Source organism: Panthera leo, chromosome E1, assembly GCF_018350215.1.
Source record: "Panthera leo isolate Ple1 chromosome E1, P.leo_Ple1_pat1.1, whole genome shotgun sequence".
NCBI classification, from domain to species: Eukaryota; Metazoa; Chordata; class Mammalia; order Carnivora; family Felidae; genus Panthera; species Panthera leo.
Window position 1 is genome coordinate 6114499 of NC_056692.1, and position 26778 is coordinate 6141276.

General features: G+C 44.9%; 1 long non-coding RNA gene across 1 annotated transcript in view; it reads left to right on the top strand.

The window, feature by feature from the left end:
- Positions 1–26778, top strand: part of LOC122206555 — a 31094-nt gene that overhangs the window by 1193 nt on the left and 3123 nt on the right. Inside the window, exons 3-4 of the long non-coding RNA XR_006196512.1 lie at positions 445–522; positions 4675–4794. This is a non-coding gene — a long non-coding RNA (uncharacterized LOC122206555). The remainder of the gene's footprint in view (positions 1–444; positions 523–4674; positions 4795–26778) is intronic.

Below are 26778 nucleotides of genomic sequence, written 5' to 3' on the forward strand. Positions count from 1 at the left end.
GCCTTTTCGCTTACTGGTTCCCTCCATGTGTCTTAGCTGCGGGAGGAAAGAAACGGGACCCAGAAGGGCTTAGAAGCGTCCTGGAACACTGGCCGCCTTGTCTCGGAGGTCCAGAGGTGACTTCTGTCTCCAGCTCTCGACCAGGGCTGGATGCACCAGTCACATGCATGGCATCTGTACCTATTACTCGGGGTGTGAGGGATGGAGAACCTAAGAACTGTTGGTCTTGAACTTGTCAACTCCTTAAAATACCTCATGAAGTCGGCCGAGGGAAAATCCAATAGCACGAGCGACTCACTTCTTAGGGTGCACTCTTAAGACACGCGCATGTGATGGAAAGCTGGTGTGAGAGTGCGCGCGTAAGGAATACCGTTAGTCTGAACCACCAGCCTCCATGTACCTTCTGGGAATTTGCTACGGACTAAATTGATGTATTTCTTTCAGATAAACGAGTATCCAGGAAATCTTTCCGATAAACGAATATCCAAGAATTCTCGTCTCAAACCTTGAAATCATTACAAGGTAACGCAACGTCTGCGTTAGCGTTTTTATTTTTGTTTTGTTCTTTTCCTGAGGATCTGCCAAAGTATATTCTACTTCTTAGATGTAAAATGTGACTCTGCCATCTGAAATTATCAATCTGTAGAGCATAGTGTGAAGTCACAACTGAGTAAGGATAAGGTATAAGGAATCAGATTTCTATCAGCCTTTGATTTGCTGAAGCACTGGAAAACAGGACTTCTGGTTTTTCCTAGCTTTTCTGCACAGATTCAATGCGAATGCAAGTCTGTGAGGTAGATAGTCCCACACGCCGGGTACCAGTCTTCAAGAACTTGGTAGCTTTTGTAAGGCAGTGCCTGGGCAGAGGCAGACCGTCTCTGTCTCTTGATGCTTTGTTGAGAGTCTTCTGGAGAAACCATGTGTTTCCTATTCCACAACGTAACAGATAAGAAGGTGTGTGCATAAGATGGCTAAAAAAATGTTTTAAGCCAGGATTTGTTACATGCACATAATTGCTTCCTATCTTACGAACTCTACGTTGACTCCAGTCTGTGGAGCCATGGATGAGAACATTTTTTATTTCTTTGGAAAAAATGCCTTCAGCGTGTGGTTAGAAGCATCACGCTTCCTGCTCGCTTTTGATCCCAGGTGGTATTTCGCAGCTTCAGTTCTTTGTTTGCAAGACCGGGTCCCAACACATCTGCCCGTTTCTGTAAGGTCAACCCAAGTCCAAAGCGTGGAGAGTTGTTTCAACCGAGGGCAGAGAAAGCATAAGCACTGGCTAGAATCAGCTTCTGTTCCTGAATATGTCAAGGCCTTTCTGTGAGACTTGCCTTCTGGGGACCCCTTTCTCTTCACCTTCTTCTTCTGGGTAGGAGCCAGGTGCTTTTGGTTGGATCCCGTAATTTTCTCCAGTTTCTTTTGTTTCTCTCTACTCTGATTGACAATGTGACACATTCATTTCTCACTGTGGGTTTCTGCCTCCTAGTAGGTCTTCCTCACCTCTGGGCTTGTTCCCCTTCAATCTATCCCCATGACTGCCCTTCACCTCTCTTTTTTTTTTCCTTTTCTTTTTTAAATGTTTATTTATATTTGAGAGAGAGCGAGAGCCAGGGAGGGGCAGAGAGAGGGAGACACAGAATCTGAAGCTGGCTCCGGGCTCTGAGCTGTCAGCACAGATCACGACACATGGCTCGAACTCATGAACTGCGAGATCATGACCTGAGCCGAAGTCGGATGCTTAACTGACTAGGCCCCCCAGGTGCCCCAGCCTTTGTAAAGTGCTGATTGAATTGTGTCATTCTTCTGTTTAAAATTCTTGAATAAGTCCTGGGGATATGCAGGATGAAGGCCGGGCTTATGTGTGTTTCCATGTATAGCTTTATTTAATCCTCAACACGTGGGTAGAAACTATTATCTCCGTGTTAAAGATTAAGAAACGGACTCACTGTGGCTAGTAATCTGCCCACTATCTCAGAGCCAGTGAGGAGTCTGGAAAAGTCAGGAGAAGGGCACCAGTGTGAAAAGATGGGCAGGGTCATAATCGTACATGAAATTGCACATGCCAAGGATGAACTTTTTCTCTTACATGCTGGAGAACCATAGGGGATTTTAGGCAAGGTCGTGATCTCACGGTTCATGAGTTCGAGCCCCACGTCAGGCTCTGTGCTGACAGCTCAGAGCTTGGAGCCTGCTTTGGCTTCTGTCTCCATCTCTCAGACTGTGCTTTTGGAAAATCATTTCAGTGACTATGTAGGCTGGAAATGGGGAGGTTTGAAGGCCGATTAAGAAACAATATTCTAGGCAAAAGTTGGGGAAGGTAAAATAGTGGAATTGGAGGTGGAGAGGATTTAAGAGATAATGTAGGGGGTGGAATTAGCTCCATGGGCTCCTCATCAGATGTGTGCGGTAAAGGAGGAGGTAGGGGAGGGGGCCTGGACGAACGTTGTTTTCTGGCTTGGGTGACAGATTGCCTTAGAGATCTGTTGTGCCATTCACAAACTTTCATGGTTCACCAAACCTCCTGTGCTTTTCAGTACTTTCTTGTTGTCTAAGCTGGTTCCTTCTGTCCAGAACTCTTTTTTTTTCCTGCTTTTGAAAGCACCTACCTACTCTGAATTAAAGACCTGAATTAAATCATACACCCTCTCAGAAGCCTTCCCAATTCTGTCCTCTGAGCTTCACTTCTCTCTCTCTCTCTCTCTCTCTCTCTCTCTCTCTCTCTCGATATCTCTGTGTAGCATTAATCATGTTCAGTTATGGTTATCTCTTTCCTTCCTTGGTTGTGAGTTATCTGAAGTCAGTCTAGTCATCCTTATGGCCCAGTGAGAAGAGTCCTCGTACCTGTCCTACAGCATCTGTAGTCTTCTGTTAAAAAAGCCTTTCAATCCCAGTTTTTTCACACTTGTGGAACACAGCGTTTCATTCTCTCGAGCCTTGATGATGTTTTCCCAGAGCCATGCGAAAAATTGGGTTTATATATCTGTGGCATATTTCTGCTAAAAACAGAGAAGCCAATATAGATTCAGTTGACCGCACAGCCAATGGTGAGTATCCAAAGTTTAGGCACTGTGTAGACAGAAGCAGGCAGTTACTATCACTAAGAAAGTACCCATGGCTTCTGTCTCTGAGAGGATGTTGCAGTAGACACGCTTAGCAATCCTCCTCATTAATCTTTTCACGTGGGGATTGTGCTTACGTTTCCCTAATATTCAGCCATCCTGTAAACCATTCATTAGTTACTAGGATAAACACAGCTTGGTGGTGTTTAAGATTCTTAGATCCATAATCCTGAGTGATATGATCCTATAATTTTCCTTTCTTGTAAGACTTCTTTTTTCTTTTTCTTTTTTTTTTTTATATCAGGTTACATTTGCCTTATAGAATGAATTGGAGTTTCTTTTCTCTTGTCTGGAAGAGATCGCCCCAATTTTTATTCCTTCGAAAGCTTTTCAGATCTTTGCCGGTAAACCTGTCTTGGCTTGATGTTTTCTTTGTGAGAAGATTTTTAATCACGGTGTCAGTTTCTTTAGAGGATGATTTATATACTTGGAAGAATTCTTTTTTGTGTCATTTCCTGGAAGTTGATTTTCCTATGTTATCTATATTGCTACATTGGTTGGCGTCTGATTACTAACACTGTCCTTTCCCTTTTTAACCTCTGCTTTATTGACTCCCTCTTTGCCTTCATGATGCTCTTCTCGTCTTTTTTTTTTTTTTTTTTGATAAGTCTTTCCAGAGGTTTGTCTGCTGAGTTAATTATTTTGTTTTGTTTAAAAAAATTTTTTAATGTTTATTTATTTTTGAGAGAGAGAGACAGAGCGTGAGCAGGGGAGGGGCAGAGAGAGAGGGAGACACAGAATCCCTAGCAGGCTCCAGGCTCCGAGCCGTCAGCACAGAGCCCGATGCGGGGCTCAAACTCACAAACCGCGAGATCATGACCTGAGCTGAAGCCAGACGCTTAACCGACTGAGCCACCAGGTGCCCCACTGAGTTAATTATTTTGAAAATCGCTTTTTGGCTTTCTTTGCTATTTGTTTCTGCTCTTATTTTGGTTACCTCTTACCTTGTACTTCTAGGTTTATAATGTTATTTCTCTCACTTTTCCACATGGATGTCAGACTCAAGAATTTTGAGACTTTATTCTTTTTAATGTAAGCATGTTAGGCTATGCACTTCCCTCTAAGAACCACCGCTATGAGTCCCATACATTTTAGTACAGAGAGGTTTCATTATTACTCTGTTTTAGGTTTTCTTTACAATTTTCATGATGATTTCTTATTTTGCTCAAAGAGTTCTTTTACATCACATTTTAAAAATTTCCAAATATCTTTTCGTTATTAACTTGTCATTCATTGACACTGCAGTTAGAGATGGTAACATATGTAGCATTTATTTGAAATTGGATATTTTTTTAGAGCCAGTAAGTGGTTTGCATTTTAATGTCACACTTTTCTCTCCCTCTCTCTCCCTCTCCCTCTATGTGTATATATATATGTGTGTGTGTATATATACATATATATACATATACATATATATATATATATATATATATATAGTATACATCTATTTTCTGTATCGAATGTGGAATTCTCTAGATGTATCAGATCAAGATTGCTCACTTTATTGTTCAGATCTTTTATATTTATGCTGACTTTTGTTTGCTTAACGCAGAGTAAATCGAAGGAAAACAGAATTAGGAGCAGAAACGAATGTGCGAGGACCCAAAGACAGAATGTGGTAGAGAGGATCAGGAAAGACAAAATTTATGTCTTCGAAAAGGGCAATGAAGGGGTAAGTCCTTGGCAAGATTACCATATAAAGAAGGAAAAGGTGGAAATTACATTAGGACTGAGTAGGAAGCTTTGGCTGTACCTAGACCAGTCATGATTTGTGGTGTATCCATTAAAGTCAGTGAAACACAGTTTGAAAATCCTTAAAACCACACCGTACTGGATGCCTGGTTTTAGCGGTGGTTTCCCCAAACATTTATGGAACAGAGAATTCAAAACCATGCCACAACTTCCAGAGAATAGAGTAAGAGGGGGTCATTCTGCATATCATTTCTTGACGAACTGACTAGAGACCCCACTCATGCATATACCTAAAACTTGTCTTTCACAGTGTGGGCAATCCCTGGGGAGAGCGGTGACATTGTGGCTCTAGGGCAATAGGTCTTTAAGATGAAAAAGAAAAAGTGAAATGAGAGCCCTAATTTTACATTTGTACACAAACATCAGTTCTAGATGGATCTAGAATATCAACAGACTGTAGAATTTTAAGGCTTTCGAAAACCATGAAAGATAGTATCTTCATGACTCGGGGCATCCACAGTGTATAAAAAAGTCCCATGATTCAATCAGAAAAATACAACCGACCCGATAAAAAATGGGGAAAGACATCAGCAGGTGTTTTAACAGGAGACTGTCAACATATGAAAAGAAGCTTGACCTTCTTGGTGTTGGGGCATGGTAGATTAAACCCACAGTGAGACAACGTTTTCACACTCAGTAGGCTTAGAAGCTTTGAAAAAGAGGGACAAAACCAAGCGTTGGTGGGTATGAAGTCCTCTGAGAATTCGCATACACTATTTTTGGGAGTACAAATGGATGTAAATATGGGGGGGGGGGGAAATCGCCATAATCTAATCATTCGAGTGTGATGTTAACTTGCAATCTAGCCGTGCCTCCCTAAGCTTGCATTCCAGAGAAGCATTCCAGCGTGCAGCAGGAAAAACATGTAAGAATGTCTATATTGCCTGTAGTTACAGAACCCAGAAACACTCAAATGCCCACCAGTAGCTGACGTATAACTAGGCATCCATAGATACAGATTGCTACAGCTGTGTGTAATCTTTTACCATACATCTGTGTATGATAAAAGAGTTATTATAAAGACTTGAAAGTGAGGATGTTGATAAAGTGTAACTTTAACTCTATGAAGCAGATCACAGAAGGTCGTATCACCTGTGAAGCCATTTATATAAAGCTCAAAACCAGACAAAACGGAGGAAACCCTATTTTAAGAATACATCCAGAGGCGGGAGACCTCTTAGGCAAACCAAAAGAATGATCGATTCAAAACACAGGATACTGATTTTCTCTGGGCGAAGAGGTTGGGAGACACCGTCAGAGACGGGCCAATACCTCTCAGATGATATGAACGATCAGTTCCTCAAGCCGGGTTATGGTGGGGTCGTTGGCGTTTGCTCTGTTCTTTCAACCGCACATGTATCTTTTATATGTGCTTGTCTGTGTAAAATATTTCACAACAAATTTGAAAAAAGATACGAGAGAACAGGAACACAGAAGGAGTAGGGGGAGCGCCTTGGCGGTTCTGCTTAGGCTAGACTAGCAGTCCGGGTGCCCTGCGTTCAGACAGCAGCAGAGGTGACCGCGGCCCCGCCTTCCACTGTCTCCCACGGTTTCTTGGATCGGGCAAGATCAACGCAACCCTAGGCTAGCCCACAACAGGGCCTGGTATAAAACGATGAGCGGACACATCATTTGTTCTTTCCCAGGACTGTGGGCGGGGAGACACTGAGATGAGGAAGCAGGTGGCAGTGGGGTTCACCCAATGCTTGGCTGAACGGAACACAGGAACGAGCGTCCCCGAGTTAGCAAAAGCATGCTGTGCACGTCATGGGCAAGTCAAAGTCCAAGGGGCGGGACCTTCGAGGTGGAGAATGTCCACACGGAAACCCAGTGCTCCTCTTACAATGGGAAGAGAAATCTGTGGCCTAGAGGCCGGGGGTGTAGAGTGAAATTCACCTGGCACCCCGTCCTGAAGGCCCCAGAGCTGCCACAGCCCCACGCAACCTGCAGGGCCAGCGTCTGAGCCCGTCCTTGGGGGCCCTGCCAGGATCAATACGCTACCTGCTTTGGGGCCGGGGGCGGGGGGCACCATCTCGCCTCCTTATACCCTAAGCCCAGCTAACGAGCAAATCGGTCGTTCTTTTCAAAATATCGCCACCACCTGGAAGGCTACTGGCCAAGGTGCAGGTCTCATTCTCCAGCTCATCCCCTCTCCCTCCGACGACAGCCAAGACTCCAGACAACACGAGAGGCAGCTAGCTCCCTGTGGACTCTGGAGAGCAGGTGCATCGGGGAAAGGAGTTGAAATTTGGAAGGCACGACTGTGCCTTGTCAAAACTCAGAGAAGTGTGCATCCACAGGAGTGAATTTTACTAAAATAAAGAAACCGATCTTTAAACAACTGTATGTGAGAGAAGACAAAGAATGGGATGTGGGTCCAGAAGACCTGGGTTTCCCCAGGCCCAGCCACTTTCTGGTTGCTCGATCTCGGTCAATTAATTGAACCTCAAATCAAAAGCATGTTCCGGAACCACCCAGAAGCAAGCAAACCAGAGTAAGGTAATTTCAATGCATTTTCTAATACTCTTTCCAGTTCTGCTGGATACAAGAGGCCTGTGTTAGGTGGCTGATAACGTGAGGGCGAGGCTCTGGGTTCCACAGGGGGCTCCGCCGGCTGCTGAAATCCTTTCTGACCCGAGGTGGGAGCCGGGGTGGGCGGGTTCTTCAACTTTTTCCACATGCAGGTGGACGGACATTCATAACCTCTCCCAGTGACGTGCCAACACTGAGAAAGCTCTTCCGGTCTTGGCTGTTCATCCATTCTTACCCCTGGACAGTGACGTATCCCCATGGGTACAATGGTCGGGAGTTAGACTGCACACTTAAGACTGCCCGGGTGTGAACCCTGCATCGACACTTTCTGCTGCAGTCTTGAACCCGGTGTCCCAGTTTCCTCCTCTGTGACATGGGGATAAACACAGTAATTGCCTCGTAATGTTCTGGTGAGGATTTAATGAGATAATGCATCTAAAATGGTATCCACGCTGTCCGACCCGTAGGTGAATGATCAGTACACGCGTAGGCTCAGTAATCGCGACCTGACCTGCGAGCTGCGTTCACCCCATTGACCACTTGGGGGAGCCATATAGCCAAAAACCGAAACAGTTCTCAGGACCGGTTAGGATTTTTGTTTCTGACAGAGAGGGGGAGTTAAAGTGCATCTGGTTCACTCCCTCCTTTTTGCATTTGTGCAGAGGCTCTGAGAGAAGGAACAATTTGCTCACAGTCATGCAAATAGCAGGCAATCTGAAGACTGCAGTCTTTTTCTTTTTTAAATTTTTTGAATGTTTATTTATTATTGAGAGACAGAGAGAGACAGAGCATGAGCATGGGGGGGGGGGGGTGGTGCAGAGAGGGGGGAGACACAGAATCGGAAGCAGGCTCCAGGCTCTGAGCTGTCAGCACAGAGCCCGACGCAACGCGGGGCTCGAACTCACAAACCGTGAGATCATGACCTGAGCGGCAGTCGGACGCTTCACCGGCTGAGCCCCCCAGGCGCCGCTCATCTACCTGACTTCTTATACAACATTTCCACTTGGAAGCCTGCGAGGTGTCTCCTGTCATTTAAACCTGAGCTTCTTATCTCCTCCCATGCATGTTTCTCCAGCAGACTTTCTTATTTTGGTGAAGCATGGCTCCGTGTCTCGGTTTATTCAGCTAAAACTTTGAGTTGCCCTTCATCCCTCTCTGTCTCTCCTGGTCCACATGCATCAACAAAGACGCTGGCCCTGCCTTCCAGCCAGACCCCGAATCCCATCACTTCTTACCACCTCCGCTGCTCCCATGATGATGTCAGCCACCATCAGCTTGTCTGTGGTCATTGCCAAGCCTCCTGCCAGCCTCCCGCTCATGCCCGCCCACAGCTCACTCTCTGCAGGGCATGTCCCCCACTCCTTGGCTCCAAGACCTCCAGTGTGTCCCCTCTCGCTCAGGCCCTGATGGCTGCCCTTCCCAGGGGGGGTCTGCAGAGGTCTCCAACCATCCCTCCTTTCCCACCTGTCACACGGACCTCCTGGCTGTTCACGAGCAGTCCTGGAGTGCTCTCCCCTTCCCTCCTGCGTCACCTACCTGCCTGCCCTGGTGTGATCCCCATGCCTGCAGAGCCACCCACTCCCCGTCTTCCTCCCCGTCTACACCCTTGTCACCTTCACCCCACTTCTCTTTAAAAGACTGCAGCACCTTCTCCCCCACCCCCCCACCCCCGCATTGCCTCCCCGCTTCCCTAGCACCTACCAGCCAACATTCTGTGCATTCTATTTACTCATTTTGTTGAACGACTGCCTCCCCCTTCTAGAATGAAAAACAAGTCCGTGTGGGGAGTTGGGGGGGGATGGGTGAAGCAGTTGTAAAGGGGCTTAGAGCTACAGACTTCCGGTTGTGAACTGAAGAGGTTATGCAGGCGAATAGCGTAAGGAATAGGGGTCAGTTGGATCGTAATATGGTTGTTTGGTGATAGATGTTCGGGGCACTTATCCTGAGGAGCACTGCACAACATATGGGATTGTTGAATCATTATGCTGTACACCTGAAACTCACCTAACGCCGTGTCTTAATTATAGTTAAAAACACAGCTAGTGAACGCGAGGCAAGGCGTGCTAGGAGTAAAATGGTTTTGGCTTACTTATCCCTGTTTGATTTGGGGCAATTACAGGATCCCTCTTGGGAGCAAGCAATCACCTAGCCCCATTCCTGATATTACAGAGAAGGATGCAAGGGTGTCTCTGCTCTAAAAGGTTGACGTCACGTGCTCAGACCCTGCACACAAAGGAAGTGTTGCACTCAGATCCTGCAAGTTTGAAAGTCAGTATGAGGCAGGAGGCGGTACCTACGGGCTTGGATAGTCACGGGCCCAGAGACGGGGTCCGATGTCACAAGGCAGACAGCAGTCGGCATGCAGGAAGTGTGTGGGGGTGGGTGGAGGGCAGGCCAGACAGTAACAGAAGGGTTCTTGGGGGGGGGGGTGTGATGGGAAACACATCTAAGAAGATAGGTTGAGGGCATGTTTGCAAAGACTTGTCCCTTTCACGGGTGAGGTACAAACAATTTTGAGCAGGAAAGGATCCAAATAAGTGCTTAGGAAGATTACTTTATGCAGGATGCCACAGAGGAAGTGGAGTCTGGGGCCGGGGGCCAGTTAGGAGGCTGTGAGAGATTTTTATTCCGAGGATGATAAGGACCTGGACCAAGATGGTGCCAGTAAGGCTAGAATTGGGAGAACAGATTTGAGAGATGTTGTGATGAGAAACACAGTAAGTCCTGGAACTAGACAGTTGCAGGAGAAGGAAAGGCAGAAGAGAAAATGCACTGAGGTATACAGACCAGTAACAGAAGGAAGAACGGGAGAGGCAGGGAAAAGCTAGTTGTGGAGGAGGGGAGAGGTTCATGGACTGTCTTGGTCAGGGTGGGCCACTTTAACAAAAACATCCTAGACGGGGGGGCTTAAACAACTCTATTTCTCATAGTTCTGGAGGCTGGAAGGTTCCAGATCAAGGTGCAGGTAGATCTGGTTCCTGGTGAGAGCCCACTTCCTGGCTTGTAGGCAGCTGCCTTCTTGCTGTGTTGGCACAAGGCAGAGAGAGATTGTGTCTCTTCCACTAATCCCACCATGAAGGCCCAAGCCTCATGGCCTGATCTAACCCTAGTTACCTCCCGAAGGCCTGTCTCCAACTGCCAGCACATTGGGGATTAGGATTTCAACATATGAATTTTGGGTGGAGGCAACCAGTCCATACTATGGACTATTGGTATTTCATTGGAGAGGAGACTCAGGGTTGAGGTCTCATTTTGGGTATTCCCAAGCAAAGCACCAGAGTTCAAGAGAACATTCTTTCCTACATGGGAAGATCTGTTGTTTGAAGGCAAGAGGGAAGGAACCTGGATGGTCAGGAGAAGATCAAATATGATAGGTAAGGGACAAGATCAGTGAGGTTGTGCTCTATGGGGAGAGAGGTCTCCCATTCATGGAGCCTGGAGGAAATGTGGGCAGACTAGAGAGAGAAAACATTCGCAGGCAGACGAGGGAAAAGTAAAGGGGTTTATTGCTATGTAATACTTTCCAGTGAACAGGAGGCAAAGGTATCTGGCAGGAGTGGTTGATAAGACGCAGATGTGGGATCGGGGCTTACTACAGAGGGGAGATATGGGGCACAGAATGGTTTTCCACGACCAGCAAGTTTGAAATAGCCCCACCTCCCTGCCATGACTATGCCCTTACCCTGCTTTATTTACTTGGTTGCATTCATCACTGTGTGACATCATCTTCTTTATTTATTTGAATACTCGTCTATATCTTTCTCTTTAGAATGGAAATAAGGGGAATCTACTGTATGAATGATGGCAACAGTGAAATCATGGGTGGGAGCAAAGCCTGGGGGCCAGCAACTTGACCCCATGGGACCCTCAGTCCATTGATCTTACCATCTTTTTTCCATCCCTTGCTCCCCTCGTGGTCTTGCTTCCTTTATGTTCTCCTTCATATCCATGGTCGATCATTTAAATCATTTCTCCTGGGGAGACAGGATCAGTCACCCCAGCCAGGAGAGTAACTCCGTCCCTACCTGTTGATTCAGAGGCACGAGGATCTCAAAGTGACCAAGGGGTAGTCTTAACTTCCTGGTCAATGGAACCACTGTTGTATTTCCTGGTGGAAGCATTCCTTCCTTTGGAACTAAGACCTCTAGCTCAGGGGAACAGGAAATAAAACTTTTGCTAGCATATAAGTAGGGATAAGTGTGAGTGCCCCCACGTCCATTTCTGCCTCTTGATTCCTGGACCCATGGATCTTGGCTACGAGAGAAACAGCACCCTGTATTAGACGTGGATTTGGGGCATATACAGACTCCTGAGAACCTTGCCTCAGCCCTGCAAAAGATTACCACCTAACTAGTGTCATAACTGAGTCTTCAAAAGGCGAATCCTCCATTATGTCAAGCCAGCAGCTTCAGGACAAAGAGTAGTTTGGAAAGATCAGTAAATTCCATGAGCATGAGCCCATCGTTGCACTTCATTTGCTGTGAAATGAGTTCCTTGATCAGAAGCAATGCTGTGCAGAATGGCGTGATGGTGGGTAAGGCCTCCTGTAAGTCCACAGATGGTGGGTTTGACAGAAGCATTGTGTGAAGGCACGTGTATATCCCATAGTTAAGTGTCTATTACAGTGAGCAAAATGCTTCCCCTTCCACGATGGAAGTGGTCCAGTGTAACCAACCTGCTGAATGAATCACCCCAGGGAAAGATGCAGTATCAGGGAGTCAGGGTTGGTCTCTGCTACTGGCAGATTGGGCACCCAGCAATGACGGGAGCCATGTTGGCCTTGGTGAATAGAAGTCCCTTTTGCTGAGCACATGCGTTACCTCCATTTCTGTCACTATGGCCACTTTGCTAATGAGTCCATTGGGCAATAAGGAAAGTAGCTGAAGAAAGAGAGTAACTGGTATCCATGGAACAGATCACGTTATCCACCCGGTTATCAAAATCCTTTTGCCAAAGCCGCTTCTTGGTGAGCAGTCACGTTAGATACAGTTTATGCATGCATGTATTTATTTACTTACTTATCTACTTATTTACCCATTTAGAAAAGTCTATCTACAGACCTCTTCCTCAGACATCCTTATCACCAAATTTCTAATCATGTTTCCTTCCAAGTCCCTAGCCATCCAGCCGAACCATTGGTCACAGCTTGTGATTCCGTATAGACTCCTACCTGTGGCCATTTCTCCTTCCAAGAAAAATGAACAACCTGATACATTGCCTGGAGTTCTGACCACTGGGAGGACTTACCTTTGCCACCATTTTTCAGGGATGTCCCGGAAAGTGGTGCTCCAGATGTCTACTTTTGAATGGTGCCTGTATATCATGGAAAACTATCTGTAACCCATGCCAGAGTTTTCTATTTCTTAGTCAACTGATCATAGGGATCTGCCCTCCCCCACCTGCCAATAAGGCTATAGGTACTCTCTAGAGAAGGTCGTGTAGTGGGAATGGGGACCGTGGCCATTGGGCCACATCTTCATTTAGCTTACTCACACCGCTTCTGTTTGATGATGGACTGTGCTGCCATGCACATGCAGCTTTATGGCTTGGGGATCAGACAACACCCAGCTCATGATGGGCATTTCAGGTTGCATGGTAACTTAGTGGCCTGTGATTAGCGTTCGGTCTTTACCAAGGCCCAGCAGCAGGCCACAAGCTGTGTCTAAAGAGGATAATAGTTAGCCACGGAGGGTGGCAGGGCTTTTCTTCAAAATCCTAAGGGCCCATGCCATGATTCACCTCCAAGCAGCAACCCTATTTTTGCCATTGCTACTTGAAGCACCATTCAGCCTGCTGGATCATATGGCCCAGCAGGCATACCCACTTGCACAGACGCCTAGACCTGTCGCAGAGCCTTCTCTTATTCTGGGCCCCTCTCAAAAGTATCAGCTTTTTGGGTCATTTGGGAAACAGGATGGAGTAGATCCTCAAATGAAGAACATGTTGCCTTCAAAACCCAGAGCCCCAGGTAGGCACTGTGCTTCCTTTTTGGTTGTGGGAGAGGCCAGATGTAACAACTCATCCTTCACCTTAGAAAGGATAACTCAACGTGCCCTACACCGTTGGGCCTCTAGATGTTTCACCAAGGTAGCAACTTCCTGACTTTCTGTTGGATTTGTTTCCCACCCTCTGACACACGAATATCTTACAAGTAAGTTGAAAGTAGTTGCTAATTCTGCTCACTGGGTCAAATCAGCACATGAACATCAAGGTAATGAACCAATGTGTTCTCTCGTAGGAGGGAAAGGTGATTACCATCTCTGAAAACTACATCAGGACATAAGGCCAGAGAGTCGATATATCCCTGAACCTATCAGCGAAGGACAGTGAATGTATGCTGCTGAAAGGAAGCCACTTTGGGTGATTCTTAGTGACAGACGTGGGGAAAAAAAGCATTTGTGAGATCAGTGGCTGCATGCCAGGGACCAGGAGATATGTTGATTTGCTCCAGCAATGAAGCCACTTTGCTAAGAGCAGGTGTGATTAGTCACCATGTGCTAAAGTTTACAGTAATCTGCTGCCATTTTCTAAGATCTGTCTCTTTTCTGTACAGACCAAATAAATCAGTCAGGGATGGGGTGGGGATTTCTGGCTTTACCTTCCAGAACTGGGTGAAACAACCCCAGGATGGGTTCAGAGAGGCACCGCACCCACCGTTAGCTGTACCTGAGTGAAAACTCCATTGATCACCTGACTTCCATAAGCCTACTCTGACTGGTGAATTACAGTGACATTTTGCATCTCTTGGAATCAATGTCATTCAGAACCAGTGCCCAGTAATATCCCCAGAGCCTTATTTCCCTGCCCTCAGTGCACAGTCGCCCTGATAAAAGGCTGTAGGCACCTTTGGGCAGGGGGGAAGGCTAGGAGAAAGATTAACTCTATAAATTTTTGGCAGTGTGCCAGGGTCCTTCCTTCCTCAAAGGAATGTGACCTTCCCTTCATTCAAGGGGTTCTGGTTCTGTAAACTGGCTTAACTCCGGGAACTGATTAAGAAGCCATGATTCTTTGTTCTGATGATTCAAGTTAGACTTCTGTTCATTTGACCTAGAACGTATCTGCTTATCCAGATCGAGTAAGAATTTAGTAGACTACCCATCTGTTTCTCTTCTAGGGACACCAGGATCCACTCGCCAGTACCATAGATCTCTGTGAATCAGACTATTCTGATTCCATATTTGACTCCACTGTCCACGATGTTGATTACACCCATCTTGTCTTTGGCAGTTCAGGGCCATCCTTTGGCCCCTGCCAATCCAAGATCCCATTATCCCTCTTGTAATTAAGGATCTCTGTGCAGGAACAGCAGATCCCACTGTCATTTCTCACTTGCAGAGAAGAACTATTCAAGGATTCTGGGGCTTTCCTCTGTTTTTTTTTAATAGTTACTGTGAAAGGGGTGTCCTCGGGGCCATCCTCAGGTAGGTGAGCAGGTCTTATGTGACAAATCTATTCTCATACTCCAGACCTTTTGGTCCCTTTCTTTGCAGTATAACAGAAGAGCTCTGACATCTCACCTTCATGTTTTAGCCAACCAGCCAACCCACCCACCCACCCACGAAACTGTGAAAACCATTTCCAACCCCTTGAGCCACAACCCTGAGTCCACAGTCTTTGCTTCTCGGGCCCCATATCAGTAAATTCAGCCTACTCCAACTTTATGTTCATTCTATTATTCCTGAGCTTTCCTAAACTTTCCTCTGCTGGCGTTTTGGTTACTGATTCAATCCTTTATTTGTATAGCCTTATTGATATGTACCATTTCTTCTTGTGTCAGTGTTCATTGCTTATATCTTTCTAAGAATTTGCCTGTTTCATTCAAATTATCTAATTTGTTCGCATATGGCTGTTCACGGTATTCACTTAGAATCTTTCTTATTTTGGTAATGTCATTAATGATCTTGCTCCTTTTATTTCTGACTTAGGTAAGTCAAGTCTTTTCTCCTTTCTGCTTAGTCAGTTTAGCTAACAATGTGTCAATTTTACTGAACTTTCTGAGGACCAAATTTTGGTTTCATTGATTTATTTCCTCGATTGCTTTTCTACGCTCTTCTATTTATTTCTGTTCTAACACTTACTGTGTCCTTTTTTCTGCTTGCTTCAGGTTTAGTTTGATCTTCCTTTTCTGTTTCTTTCTCTTTGTTTAAAAATTTTTTAATGTTTATTTTTCAGAGAGAGGAAGAGAGAGAGAGAGAGAGAGAGAGAGAGAGGGCATGTGAGTAGGGAAGAGGCAGAGAAAGAGAGAGATACAGAATCCGAAGCAGGCTCCAGGCTCTGAGCTGTCAGCACAGAGCCCGATGCGGGGCTTGGATCCACAAACCGTGAGATCATGACCTGAGCCAAAGTCAGATGCTCAACCTACTGAGCCACTCAGATGCCCCATAGACATCTCTTTTCAAATTTCTATTCCTGGGTTGTAGGGAATGATTTAATGAGGTAACTCATCTGTTCTACTGCAATGCCATGCAATTTAACTTCATCCTCATAGTAAGTTTGTAATTTTATTTATTTATTTATTTATTTATTTATTTATTTATTTGTTAATGGTATTTTTAAAATTTATTTGAGAGAACGAGTGTGAGTGGGGCAACGGGGGGTGGGTGGGCGGAGACACAGAATATGAAGCAGGCTCCAGGCTCCGAGCTGACAGCACAGAACCCAATGCAGGGCTCGAACTCACAAACCATGAGATCATGACCTGAGCCGAAGTCGGACGTTTAACCGACTGAGCCACCCAGGCGCCCCCCACATCTTAAAGTATTTTCTAATTTTCCTTATGATGTTTTCTTTGACCCGTTAGTTATTTAAGAGTGTGTTATTTTCCAAGTGTTTCTGAATTTTTGGAGTTTCCTTCTGTTGTTACTCATTTCTAATTTCATCCCATTATAGTCAGAGAATATGCTTTATGTGCTTTCAGTTTTTTTAAGTTTAATGAAGCTTCTTTTATGGCATACCAGATGGTCTGTCCTGGAGAATGTCCCACGTGCATTCAAGAATATAATCTGCTTGCTGAATACCTCTCTATAGATGTCTGTTAGGTTCATTTAGTTTATAATGTTGTTTAAATCTTCTGTTTCCTTATAGATCTTCTACTCCTTTTTTCTTCCCTTTGTCAAAAGAAGGATATCAAAGTATCCAACAGTTACTGCTGAATTGTCTGTTTTTCCTTTTCATTTTGTCATTTTTTGCTTCATTTATTCTGAGACTTTGTGAAGTGCATTATATGTTTATAATGGTGACCTCTTCCTCTTGCTTGACCTTTTTATTATTATAATATGTCCCATTTTTTTCCTAGTAACATTCATTGTCGTTTTAAAGTCGATTTTGTCTGTTTGTGATGCTGTTGTTTAGCTTCCTTGCTGGTTTGTTTAGTGATGTGATCAGACTAGTTTAGCGAAGTCTGTTTCCCCATCGAGTGTGAAACCTTTGGCGTTGTTCCTCAGCACGCTGTTAGATATTTTCACCCCAGAGATGACAGTGGTTTTAGCCCTGTTCTCTGCCTTTCTCTACTATCTCTGAAGCTCCTGACTGGTGTGTCTCTGTTGGGGGGTAACACACAGCTGTTATACCACTAATTGCTAGCTGATTGTGTCGTTGTTCTCAACCATGCTTTTGGACATATGTCGCTCTGCCGTTTGATCCAATCAAAGTCAAGTTCTTTGCAGAGGTGAGTTTCTGAGGCCAGCCTTTGAGGCTTGTTTCAGTCCCATGATAGCTCTTACTTAGCCCTCTGCCTTTCTTCCCTGGTTCTCTTTACTAAACTTCTAGCTGACCCACCATTTGCATATTATTATCCTGGACCTACTAGTCTTCTCTGATTAATTGCTTTCCAACAAAATCTTTGCTATTTTTGAAAATGCCTTTTGGCTTGAACTTCCCTACCCTTCCTCGCAGATAAAGTCAGTCTTTTGGGGGAGATATATGGAGCTTGCCTCCCCCACTGGGCAGAGCCTCTGCACTACTTGTCTGGGGTTGGGGCTGCAGACAAGGGTCTACTTCCCTTGGGGTGGTGTCCCTGCTCCATGAGCACAGATCTGGGTAGGGGTGGTAATCTCTGGTTTTCTTGGTTTGCCTCTCCAACTACTGAGCCTCCAGCCTGCAGTGAGCCAGGGTGAGGGTGATGTGGGCCAAGTATTCTTGGCCTGCTATGTCCGGGGTAGAGTTTCCACCCTATGAGTATGGGCTGCATGGAGTAAGTTTCTTCCTCCTGCAATGGAGCTTCTGAGACAAGGAGCTATGGGGAGGGATGGGAATTGCTTCCACCTGTTCCTCCCATGGGGAATCTGAACCCTCAGAATGAGAGCTGGGAGGCGGGAGCCCTGTCTTCTTGGCCACATCTGCCCAGAGTGGAACTTCTTTCACACTGAGCTGGAGGGGTTGGCCATGTAAGGAGTGGGTTGTGGCTCAAATACACAGGCTCTCACTGTCTTACTGACATTGAGATTTTCTCGAATTAGTGTTTCTCCATTTGCCCAGTGCCTTTAGGACAATTTTCAGAGACTTCAGGTGGTTGTTTTTATAATTTTTGCCAGTTATGGTTATTTCACTGGGGAGAGTGCTCTGGTTTGAATGCGTTGCTCCCCTTGCCCAAGTCCATATGTTGAATCCTAACTTCCAAAGGTGCTGGGATTAGGAAATGGGGCCTTTGGAGCTGATTAGGTGGAGCCCTCATGGTTAGGATTGGTGCCTCCAGAACCGTGAGCAATAAACTTTTGTTCAAAAACTACCCAGTCAGTAGTCTCTTGTTAGAGCAGCCCGAACAGACTAAGACAGAGAGGTTATGTATGTGGAGCTTCTCAAATTGCCATTCCAGAAGTGTTTTTTCTTCTTCTTCTTCTTTTTTTTTTTTTTTAACATTTATTTGTTTTTGAGAGAGAGAGAGGGAGAGAGAGCAAGCGAGCACGGGGGAGAGGCAGAGAGAAGAAGACAGAGGATCCCAAGTGGCTCCCTGCTGACAGCTCAGTGCCTGATGTGGGATTCAAACACATGAGCCATGAGATCATGACCCGAGCCAAAATCAGACACTTAACTGACTGAGCCACCCAGGCGCCCCCAGAAGCGTTTCTTGAATGTTGTTGTGTTGATGTGTTGATCTTGTGTCTGGGAATCCTGCTGAACCATCACATTCATTCATTCATTCATTTACTCATCCGTTCAATAAACATTTATTAGTTTAATTACTTTGACCTTTCTACGTAAACGAGCATAGCCTCTTCAAAAATAGCAACTCCTTCTACTTTTTTCAATCTTCTGCTTCTTTTTTATCTTACTGAGTTAGACAAAATCTTTCAAACCATGGCAACAGTAGTTTTTTCTCTACCTTCTAAAGAGTCTCCATTATGTATTTTGTTTGCTATAGGTTTTTGAGAGGTAAACTACCAATTTGAGAGTCTCTCGATATCCCTGTTTTCTGAAAGCTTTTAATGAGAATGTGTGACACATATGAACTGCTTTTCCATTATCTGTTAAGATAATCATCTGAGGGGCGCCTTGGTGGCTCAATCAGTTGGGCGTCTGACTTTGGCTTGGGTCATGATCTCACAGCTTGTGGGTTTGAGCCCCATGTCAGGCTCTGTGCTGACAGCTCAGAGCCTGGAGCCTGTTTCGGATTCTGTGTCTTCCTCTCTCTCTCTGCCCCTCCCCCCCCCCACTCTCTCTCTCTCAAAAAATAAATAAACATTAAAAAAATTAAAAAAAAAGATAATCATCTGAGTTTCCTGTGTTAATTTTTGTGAATTAGATTGATAGATGTAATGTTGAATCATCCTTCAATAACTGGGATAAATTGATTATGATGAATTATTTTAAAATACATGTTGGGAAGCACCTGGGTGGTTCAGTTGGTGAAGCATCTGACTCTTGGTTTCAGCTCAGGTCCTGATCTCACAGTTTGTGAGTTCGAGCCCCATGTCAGCCCCAAGTGGAGCCTGCTTGGGATTCTCTCTCTCTCTCTTTCTCTCTCTCTCTTTCTGCTGCTCCCCTGCTAGCTCTGTCTCCCCCTCTCAAAATAAATAAATAAACTTAAAAATATATATGTTGGATTCTGTTAGTCTATATTTAATTTAGGGTTTTCATCTCTGTTCATATGTGAAATTGGCCTATAATTTTCTTTCCTTGTTTTGTGTCTGTTTGGTTTTGGTATCAAGGTTATATTTTTTGCTCCTCTTTAAAAAATTTTTTTTGTGGGTGGCAACTTACATGACATGAGGATTATTTATTACTTGAAGCTTTGCTACACTCACTTGTCAATCCTTCTGGGCCTGGCTTTTGTGTGTGGGTGTGAGGCAGGAGAGAAGGCTTTTTATTATTTTCTCAATTTCTTAAGCATTATTGGTCTAAATAAATTTTCCAGTCTTTCATATTAAAATTTATCCATTTTGTGCTTTTTAAACAATTCATCAATTGCTTTTGAGCTTCGAAATTTGTTAGTGTCTGTTCATGATATTATTTTAAAGTTATTAGAACATCTTCTATGTCTTAGTTATTTCTCTTTTTTTTTCTTTTGTGTTTATTTGCACTATCTTTTCTATTTTCCCCTTAAACACTCTTTCTAAAGTTCTCTTATTAGCCTCTCTGTGAACCAACTTTTGTTAACCATTGATAATTTTTTGGTCCTTCTTTGTTGACCCTTGTCTCTATGATTTCTCTTCTTATTTCTGTAAGTTTTTCCTCCATGATCCATCATCAACACCAATGAGTCCATTAGAGTCTTTCGTCGTGTGTGGACAGCTTTTAAGATATGCTCCCTGTGGTAGAGAACCATAGATGTTCTAGAACATTGACTTGTAAGCATACTTAGAGATCACGTATTCCACTGAAGGCAAATATTCAATGGGCTTCCATGGGCTTCTTTTGAATGTGTTTTTTTTTTTTTTTTAACCATATTCACCTTTCCTGAATTAAGGCTAGATACATCTTCAGAACTCTAGCAGGGTTCTGTGGACAGCCTTTACCAGTGGAATATGAGCATAATTAGAGATAGTCCTGCAGGTGAGGACTTCTGACCATCATGATTTCTCTTCGTACTCAAAGTGAGCTTCATGCATCAACAGCATTGAAATTACCCGTGACTATGTTGGAAAAGCAGAATCTTGGACCCCACTACAGGATTCTGATGCCAAATCAGAATTTGTGTTTTGTCAACGACCTCAGAGGAATAATTTGCACATTCAAGTTTGAGGAGCAGTGGACCTTATACCTTCATTCTGCAGGTGAGAAAATGAAGGTCTTAGAGGTAAAGTAATGTATCCCAGTCTGTGCCCAAGAAATGTTTTTAATGTTTATTTTTGAGAGAGAGAGAGAGCGAGCACGTGTGCACACAAGTAAGGGAGGGGCAGAGAGAGAGGGAGACACAGAATCCAAAGCAGGCTCCAGGCTCTGAACTGTCAGCACAGAGCCCGATGCAGAGCTCAAACTCGCAAACTGTGAGATCATGACCTGAGCCAAAGTCAGATGCTTAACTGACTCAGCCACCCAGGCACCCCAAAGAAAGGGGTTTTTATAGGAAAATGGGGAGAGAGAGCGTATGAGAGACAGAAAGCCAGTTAGGAAAAGTGGACAAGGAGAAACGGAGGGGAACCAATCTTCATTCATACATAGTCCATCTAAGGCCAACCTCTGGGCATGCTGAGTGGCTGGGAGACATTTTACTTGCAACAGCACAAAAGTTGTCCCAGTGTTCTTGGTATCAGACTTGAATCACTGTCAGAAAACACACCCAGATTTCAACAAACCTCAAGTGCTTCTTCTGGCAGTGACTGGAGCAGTAAAAAAAAAAAAAAAAAAAAAAAAAAAAAAATCCAGAAAATGGAAACCTCTGTTATGTGGCTCTCCAGGTGCTCAGATGTCCCCGCCATGGGACCAGCTGTCCTCATGTAGCTTTTCCGCCGGACCTCCCACTATCTACAGGCTCTGGCCCTCACCTTGTAGAGCCTGCAGACTCAAAGACACACTCATAAATCTGCAGTGACCCTACCTTGTCTGCGCACAGAGCTCCTTTCCAGGAACATCAGGGATTATTTATTGTAGCCCATAGAATTCTCTGTAAGGTTTCACCCCTAGATGCGGGAGATGCATGTTCTATTTCTGTTTGACATCCCATGTCAGGAGCGAGCCGTGGAAGAGGTGTAAGTAATTCAGCATTATATACAGAGGGTGAAGTTATGTGGTTATATATCAACAGCAGGCACTGGAAGTCCTTGGAGATCAGGAGAGTATAATTTTAGAATGAATGTAATGAAAATGTTACAGGGAGATCCGCTTTTCCCCTCTCCCTCTATGATGTGCTAAGAAAGAATTGGTAGAATTCTCCACGTGGGGATGGGGGCCTTAGGCTGAAGGTACCCCTTTGAGGAGGACCCAGAGTGGGGAGAGAAGAGCTCATCTCACAGCCGTGACCTCTCTGCCCTTCTGAGGCCCCAGATTTCCAGCTGCTTCTCACACATCCTCCCAAGAACGTCTTGCCTCAGTAGCCCCTCAAATTCACCACATCTGAAAACGAGCTCCTCATTTTCCTTCCCCATTCCCCCTCCTCCGCTATTTCATATCTAGGTTACTGGCACCAGAGATCAGGTTCTGGGAAGTGGCTATCCTTGCCTTCCATTCCTCACTCCTCCCATCCAGAGGGAGCTTGGTTCCTGTCAGTTGTGTCCCCTGAGAAGTTCTCAAATCCATACTTGTACTCTGACCACAATGGTCCTAATTCAGGCCTTCATCTTGCATTTGGGCTATTGTAATGAGCCCCAAAGTGCCTCTAATCTCATCCACACTGTCCCCAGATGCATCTTCTAGAAAGTACCTCTGCCTCATCAGAGAACTCCCCTCTCTCTTTCAGGATAAAGGCCATGCTTCAGAGCGCGGAAAACAGTCTCCCCTGCAAGTTGGCCCCACCTACCCATTTCACTTCCTTTGCTTTGGCCACCCCAGCCTGCCTGCTGTTTTTCAAACTCTCACATTTGAGTACCTCTGGGCCTCCGATTCCCAAGGTCTAGAATGCCCTTCCTTTCCCTATATATTAAAAAACCCCCAACTACTTTAACAATTCTCTTCTTTCCCCCTCAGCTCCCTGGGGATATGGGCTCCTCTGCACTTAGGTGAAATCCTGGGTGGCCAACAGAGCCAGCCAGCTCATTCTTAAGAATTAGAAAGTCCTCTGGTCGTTTTTAGCTTCAAAAGCATTTTTATTTTAGTGATTAGTTTATCTAACCCAATGCAATGTTGGAGGAAAAAAGGACCTCCGGATTTGTTCAAGGTTAAAGTGTCTGTCCCCTCTCCCATCCCAGCCATGCCGATGATGGAAAAGGTGTGTGTGTGTGTGTGTGTGTGTGTGTGTGTGTGTGTGTGTCTGCATTGGGTAGGGACTGAGAGGAAAACTCTTTTCTTCCTCCTGTCCTGCCCCAGAATACTGGCTGCAGTTTCTGACCCTCCAGGTCTGAATGGGGGAGGGAGGGAAGATGGCAGCCAGAAAGGTCTGGTGTGACTGGTGGTGTGTAATCGCATGTTGATACTTCTGACCGTAGCAAGTTAGTAGATGAGCAAGGCTGACTCATTGTCTTGGAGCTCATTTGTGGGTTCCTTGGGGTCTGTACGGGGAATATTCAACTATGCTGCTTGTAGCATATGTGATATGTTCCCTTCCAGTAGCCACTTACGTTTCCTCCCTCTGCTCTTAGGAATTCAGGCTTAACCATCCATCTCTGGTCAAGGTCTTCTTGCCTTTGTAGGCAGGTCTCTTGGATGGTATTTAGGTGCTCCTATGAAAGTCCTGTCTCTCCTATGGCCCATGTCTGATCTGTATGACACAACCATGCATCTCTGCCCCTGACATGGGTGGGCCCCTGACATGGGTGGAAATGTCTGCCTCTTTGGAGTTGAGTAACAGCTGCCTTATAGAAGACTTAGGTTAGCCACAGTCCCTACTCCTCCCTCGTAATGCTCTTCAGCCTGCATTAGTCATGTATGCTACCTCTCTGTCTCAGTAGAGGTGTTCTTTGGGGGATCTTGCTCTGAACCAGTCATTTCCAAACTGTTTTTAGCAACAAGTTTTTGTTCTTAAAAAGAAGCAATGAAATCTTGTACAAACTTGAATATATAAAACACTGAAAAGCAGAGTTGCTTTGGTTGAGGGCCAGAAAGAGTAGCCGGGAGCCCCTTATCCGCTCATGTCCACTGAGGGGGCCATGAAGCTCTGCAGGATGTAGTTTGAAAAGCCCTATCCCAGACGGTGAGAGTCTGTCGAAACTCTGACCCCCCCACCACCTGCTGGCTCTGGCCTGACAGTCCGCAACCACATGTACAGCCAGCTAGACCTTCGGGTCTGCCCATGTCCCTTCCCGTACCCTCCGCCCTGTCCAACACACAGTGCTCTCTTTCCTCTGCCGGGTGGATAAATTACCCCGTGTTCCTGGTCTGTGTGGCCTTGTAGCTGATGTGGTCGGCGAAGGACCTGCAGGGAGATGTTTTCGCAGAATGTTCCACTGCTGTTTGTGTTTCCTCTAGCATTTTACAGAACTATTGGATTTCATTGCAACGTCAGTCCTGCCTTATGAATTCAAACAAATGAGGCAAATATGAATTAAATAGTCATAGGAAGTGGAAACAGTTCAGGAGGAGGGCCCTTGGTCTGTGTATACAATAGTCCCCATCTTCTTGTTTCCTAAATATTTGTAATTCTGGAGGCCAGAGGGGGAGCACGTGAATGAAGAATGCAAGCTTGTCTTTAAGATGTTTTGAGACGAGGCCAACGTGAGGCCCTGCCTTTGGTTTGGGCTCAGGCAGTGAGTATTTGTTCTGTACTTTAGTTCTGCCTCTGTCTTCCCGAGGTCCTATCTTGGGAATAAAGATGGCTCTTCTGTTTGGTCTGACATCAGATGTTCACCTGCTTAGAGGGCTGGAGGCTAGCTCAATGGTCCTTCTTATCCTGGTCTTCCCCCCAGTTTGGCTTAGAGGCGGTGGGAATGCCAAATTGTTTTCCACTTTGGAAAACAGGTTAACGGTGTCTCATGAACATTCACCTACCCGATGAACAGGCATTCACCCAGGTGAAAAGAGTACATCTATTCAAGAACCTGTACTCAAATGTTTACAGTAGCTGCATTCATAATAGCCAAAAAATTTTACAAATACTCCAAGTGTTCACATGTGAACGGTTTAATAAATTGTGTTATATCCACACCATGGAGTACCAGTCAGCAGTAAAAACGAACAAACGTGAGGAATATGCAAGAACGTGGATGAATCTCAAAACCATTATGGCTAAGCAAAGAAGCCAGACAAAGGAGACTAAACTAACTGTTGTGTGATTCTACTTTACACGCGTTTGTAAAAAGAGGCAAAACCATAGTGACAGGGCAAGCAGATGATTGGTTGTCAAGGATACGGGAGGGGGTGGGAGGAGAGGGTCGGTTGCAAAGGGGCATGATGGATTATTTTAGGATGAAGTTTTGTAATTTCAGCTTTTACACTTAGGTCTGTGGTGCATTGCGAGTTAAATTTTGTGTATGGTGTGAGGAAAGGATTGATGTCGGTTTTTGTTTTTTGTTTTTGGCATATGTATGTATCCAGTTTTTCCAGCACCATTTGTTGAAAAAATTCTTACTTCCCCACCAAATTCCTTTTGCACCTTTATCAAAAATCAATCGGCCATATAAATATGTTGGTGAGTTGTCATTATTTTTTGTTTTTTAATTTTTTTAATGTTTATTTATTTTTGAGAGAGAGAGACAGAGCATGAGCAGGGGAGGGGCAGAGAGAGAGGGAGAGACACAGAATCTGAAGCAGGCTCCAGGCTCTGAGCTGTCAGTGCAAAGCCTGACACTGGGCTCCAACCCACGAACTGTGAGTTCATGACCTGAGCGGAAGTCAGACACTTATCTGACTGAGCCACTTGGGTGCCCTAGTTGTAATTATTTTTAAAATCACAGACTTTAAGTTTGTAATTTTATTTATTTATTTATTTATTTATTCATTTATTTATGGTATTTTTAAAATTTATTTGAGATAGAGAGTGAGAGTGAGTGGGACAAGGGCAGAGAGAGAGAGAGAAAGAGGGAGACACAGAATATGAAGCAGGCTCCAGGCTCTGAACTGTCAGCACAGAGCCCGATGTGGGGCTCAAACTCACAAACCGTGAGATCATGACCTGAGCCGAAGTCTGATGCTTAACCGACTGAGCCACCCAGGCACCCCTTAAGTTTGTAATTTTAAAAATCTGAGTTTTCTCTCTAGTTGTAGACTCTGCCCTTTACATCACAGATTCCAACTAGTGATAACAGTGATTCTAACATTTATTGAGCAATTAACCATTGGAGCTGGCACCATGCTGAAAGTTTTACATATAGCAACTAATTTAATCCTCATAGCTATCCCGTGAAGTATATTTTATTGTCTCCCTTTTACAGAGGAGGAAACTGAAACTCTTTAACATTAAAGAAGTTGCCCAAGTCCCGGAGCTAAAGTAGCAGAGCAGGGATTTGACCTCTAGGTGGTCAGGCTCTCATACAGTGCTTAAATTCTGTACTATAACCCCTCTCTATCTCTTACCAGCTTCTGGCATATACCACGTGCTCAACAAATATTCGTCGAGTTAATATAATTATAACACTGCATTTGGATTGTTTACCTGTTTATCATTCCCACCTGATGGTATGCTTTTTTTTTTAAGGGAAGGAAATGTGACATTTATTAATTCTAAAACATTCAGCGACGCTTACTATTATGCTAAACAGTGTGCCAATGGGAAGAAGATGATTATTAACAAATGGGCAGTGAGGAAGGAATGAACCAGTACATTGGTTTTAACTGATAGATTTTGTTCCCCAAAGGGCTGACTTAACATGCAAAAACTATCCATGTGATTTAGATCCTGAGTGGGAATCCCACCGCTTGATGCATCTTTAGCCTCCTGACCTTTCGTCTGATCACCCATAGGGGTGATCACCCGATGGGGCCAATAAAACCTGCCCTGTGTACCCGTTAGGGTTGCTGTGAAATCACAGTAACGCCACCATCAAAAGAACATCTGACCTGGAAAATGATCAACCGATTCTGCGCCGGCCACCAGGACTGTGATGGCCCTTTGACACACCCCAGTTTGTGGCCTGAATATAATTCCTTCCCACAAGTTGAAGTACTAGATGGAGATATGTGTTTGCATAGGTGTGCATGACTCTGCCATGGACAGTGCTGGGCAGAGAAAAGTCTCCAGAGGAGACTGGTTGAGAGAACGCTGGACAGAGGCTTTAAAGTCCTTTGGTTTAGGGAATGAGCATTAACTCTGTCAGTACAGTAGGCTGTTGACTTATCTCTGGATTAGAAAAATGTAAAAAAAAAAAAATCCATTGAAAGCCAAGAACCCTCAGTGGGGAAAGGATAG